Source organism: Theobroma cacao, chromosome 6, assembly GCF_053813885.1.
Source record: "Theobroma cacao isolate CCN51 chromosome 6, ASM5381388v1, whole genome shotgun sequence".
Classification (NCBI taxonomy): Eukaryota; Viridiplantae; Streptophyta; class Magnoliopsida; order Malvales; family Malvaceae; genus Theobroma; species Theobroma cacao.
This window is the reverse complement of record NC_142644.1, coordinates 19836956-19841979: the sequence shown is the minus strand read 5'-3', so window position 1 is coordinate 19841979 and position 5024 is coordinate 19836956.

Here is a 5024-nt window from a genome sequence, read left to right as displayed (position 1 = left end):
TTCAACCATTGCGAGTGACAAGAAAAGTAAAAGCTAAGGAAGAAAATAAAACAAATATTTGCAGCTTTTCTCTCCAAGTTTCAGCCTCAACTTCTAGCTTCTTGAATCTCCAAGAATTGTCTAACCTGATGTTCTTAAAAATATCCTATTTGTACTAATAACTTAACCTATAGTTCACAAAAGATGACCTATGATTTAATTGGGCTTAAAAGTGTAATGAGAGGCCCAATCATCAATTGTCAGTCTTTAAAACTTGCAATTCCTGTCATAGTACATACAGGCATTTCTGATGAGATTTTCTTTATCTTCAAGGCAGAACTAGGTAAAGTGATCCCATGAAAGTTATAGCTCTATCTCTTAGCTTTCCAATGGTTTAAGTATCACATCCTTTGGAGTTCTGTAATGTGAGTTATAGCCAAAATACTAAAGTATATGCAAGCAAACTTTTGAGTTTTTCAACACCTTACTTTTCAAAATTAAGCCCAATTCTTTTAGTTCCTACAAAAAATATACAAACTAATAAATAATAACCAAATTAAAAGAACTAACATAAAATTAAAATAACTCACTTAAAAATAAACTAATTATAAAAAAACTAAAAATAACTAAATTATAATTGAAAATTAAGGACTTAGCTAATATTTAATAACAAAATTGGACTAAAATAATTCTATAAAATAGAATTATCACACCCCTAAAATTAAGATTTTGCTAGTGGTCGAGCAAAAGAAAATCATAAAAACACTGAAAATAAAAGTTCTTGAACGAGAGATAGAAGTACCGAATCTTGATTTCCCAATTTTTCCCTCGAAAATTAATTCAAATTCTAACTTCAAGTAATATATAGCTAATCCTTAAAGTCATGCATCAATTCAAGTGAAAACTTATTTTTCGAATGGACTTCCTGTGTGTGTGTGAATAATCTCTTACGAAGAATATCATGTAATTCGAATTAGTTTATGCCAAATCTAAGCATAGATTAGTACTAGGACCCCATAAGTTTGCTTTTTATCCCTCTCTCTACTAATGTAGATTAACACTTATTCAAGGATCAATAGGTCTTCATCAAGCGTGTAATGTAAGGCTAGGGTTTAGGTATGACAAAAGAAATATTTAGATTCAAATTCACCTTAAGCACTTAATCAATTTAGGACCTATAAAGAGCTAAAAAAAAAAAAAAACCAAATCTTACAGCACCCCCAAACTTGAAGTTTACCTTTCTTTGTACAACACATTTATATCTTTTTTTTTTGTTTTATGCTTTTTTTTTAATACCTAAACTTATTTTTGACAATTATAAACAAGGGGTAATTTTCCTTAACAACCATCATATTTTTTTTAACCTTTCTCCCTCAATTTATCCTTATGCTTAAATCATTCGCTGGAAAGATCAAAATACTTAAAGGGTTAAAGGTTCAAATTGTTGGATTTAAATAGACAGGTCAAGGCCAATACTATTGTGTAATTACAAAGAAAAGGTAAAGTAGGCTAAAAAAGGATGACTAAGGATAAATATAACAAGGTAAGCTCAAAAAGGCTCAAACGATCCAAAGATGGCCTAAATCACTTCCTATCCTTAGTGTTATCTAAGACTTTGCCTCAAGAGAAAATCAAACAAATTCTAGAATTCTCGACTTTACTATACATTTTCATCAACATAAACTTTCTCTAAATCACATAAAATTCTAAGCAAAGGAGTATAGTGCTCGAATGATTGGAAGTCACATTCTAAAATAAAGCTAACACAAGAATATCATATAAAATTAAATCATAACTATATGCTTCCCAAAAGCTAAGAATCAAAAGATAATTAAAATATCATCCTAGGATTGGGACAATCATGAGTGAGGTGCAACTATCTCAAAATTTTTTTTGAACACAAATAAAACATGCAAAACATAAATAAAACATGCAAAACATAACTTAAAATAAAACTAACTAAACCTAACATAACGAAAAGAATAACATCCGAAATTCTAAAATATTGTAACGACCTTCTCCCCAATCATTACCGACGTCTGAGACTTGCGAGTGAACTCGCCAAATCTCAAACAAGCCTTAGTTGAGATTCCTTTTACTTAGTTCGGATATTTTTATCCGTATATGAGTCAACTTATAATAATACTACAATTACTTAAATCAAATAAAAGGTTGTCATTAAGACATAGTGACTAAATAACCATAGTCCAATTCTAGTAAATTTTAAGACAAATTTAAACACACTTAATATTCTTTACACAAACTTAAGGTTTTAGCGATACATCATTGATAAACTAATAATTTTTACAAGTCTAACTGTTTTACACAACATGACCCCTATGCAGCGAAGCGACTCGGAGTGGAAGTCTAAGAGATGCCATTACCTACGTCGCAGTGAATCAAAATAATTCTAGGGCAATACACTTGTACAAATAAGATATAAAATTTGCACTTCACCAAGGTGTCACAATAGTATTTAAATATATACTTTCCCGCTTCTCGTTTATTTAATAAAGGCATGCGAGCCCCAATCACTCAATTTTTCTAAAAAATTCTTCCTTTCTTTTTCTTCCCCACTTAGACTAGTCATATAGTCCTCCTTCATGACTAATTGCAACCATAGATAAAATATTAATATTTTAATATTATTTTATTAATAAAATATTATTTTATTCTAAAATATTCTTTTCATCAATTACCACTCTTTGGTACTTAAATTTACATTAATTGACCCTTCGTCTTATTGATAAGGTCTTATTAACTTCTACACGAGGGTAAGGGGTGTTATAGTCTCCCCCACTTAAAAACAAATTTGTTCTCAAATTTAAATAGAGTGGGTTGGTAAAGCATACCTTATTCTTGAAAGAGGTGTGGGTATTCCTTCTTTATTTCCTCTTTGGGTTCCCAGGTTACCTCTTCCACTAACCGGTTTTGTCACAAGATCTTTACTGAGGTAACTTCTTTTGTCACGACCCGGTACTCCCCTCGAGCTTGTGACAATCGCTGTAGTGTCCCGATAGACATTCATTACTCGAAATGCCAATTGGAACCCTGCAAGGCTTTAATATCAGTTTCTCATTTCCCCTATGAGTAATTGTTGCCAAATATCAAGTTCTAAAAATTTTAAGCTATTTTCAACTTAAAACAATAAAAAAATGATTTTTGTCTCACAAGAGCATTTTGGTCATTTTTTCTTGAAAATTTTGAAACCAACTAAAAATGTAGTATGTGAGTATGAAACACATAATTCATAATCAAAAATAAGTTTAAACGTCTAAAATCTTCATTTAAAATGAAATTATGACTATTTAGATATAATAAAAAATATTGAATAAAATATTCTATTTTCTTAGAAAACAATTTTTATAAAGTTATCTGTAAGAAATTTTTGTAGTGTAAAAGCAAAATAAATTCATACATACTGTAATACAAATAGTCAAGGTATGTAATTTAATTTACAATGACACATGGGCCCCAAAAGGACAAAAGTGAACGAAGGCTGTGAACATACGATTTTTAAGGAAGTAAAGCCAACTGTATCCTTTAACGATATCATCTATCTACAGGCTATTCTGAGCCTGAAATGGGTGAAAAGAAGGTGGTGAGATTATATAATCCCAGTGAGTAAACAAACACCATCCAAAATATCTAAAGTCGAGTAAATGGAGACGATTAAAATATTCCATCTCAATATGTAATTCATAACATAAATATTCATTTCATTTAAATAATCAACATGGCTTATGAGTATCTTAAAAGCTTGGCTCCTGCCAAAATCATTCTCGGGAATACCTTGGCTGAGGCATCAAACCGAGTTCGCCAAGGCTGTTAAAAATTTTGTATACACGCAAACATATTTTTAGTTTGAAAAACACAGCCGTTCCTTGGCGTTAGCGGAGTTCATCATAACGAGGTGGTTCGGCATGATGTGAACTCTAACCATACCTCAGGAGATACCCTACGCGCCTCTTTGACCGAGGTACCTGTATAACCAAATTTCGTGCCCATCTAATAGGCTGGTCCACAGAACCCGCCCATTGCAACAAGCTAAACCCACCACACAATAAAAATTCAAGAGCATGACATGGCAATTTTATCATTATCCAGCCCATCAAGGCAAACAACAGTTTATACATTTTCAACTCAAATACCAATTCAGCCATTCATGCCAATATTGCCATAAGCCAATCAATTAGAACCATAAATTCATAATACATCAAATGGTCTCCAATTACTCTATTTTCAAAGCCATCATTCAATTTCAAGATAATTTTTAAAATCATTTCATTTAAACACATTTTGTTTATAAGCCTAAAAATTAACCATTTAAACTCAATTTCCATAAAATTCACAAAAATTGAATAAAAAGACCACTTTAGATAATTAAAATGATGATAAGATTACTCACTGTTTTGGGAGTCTAATTTTTAGAGTACTCCGACTATCGATCCTCGGGTACAATTTCTTTGCCCTTATCGGAGGATTATTCACTTAGACATAATGCACAATCAATCAATTTACCACATTGGTGCTAAACCGTTATAAAATTATACGGATGCATGAAATGGAATGTAAATTGTTCGGATTATCGTCTAAACACGGTGTTCTACACAAATTCAAATTGTGTACCTAAATAAAACGGTATTGGTCTAATTCGATCTATCACTCGATTAATTGGCCAATATGCCCAATTCAACTCCAATTAACTCCATTTTTCTTCTAATTATCCAAACCATCAAACACAAGTCAAATAGCATAAAATTTAGCAAAATCATCTTCACATTTTATCTTGGGAATTTTGACCATGGTGGGTGCATCAACGCTATGATTTTTTTCCTACTTGATTTTCTCACCGTAATTCATCATTTCCTAACCAATTCACTTGAAAAAAAAATCAAATCCACCATCCACACTCTACATGGAAAATTCAGCCAATGATAGGTAATGGGAGGAAATGAATTTTTCTTGTTGGCTTTTCATGCTACACATCACTAACTATAAAAAAACACTAAAATACATTGAAATCTAACCAAATCAAGCATAAA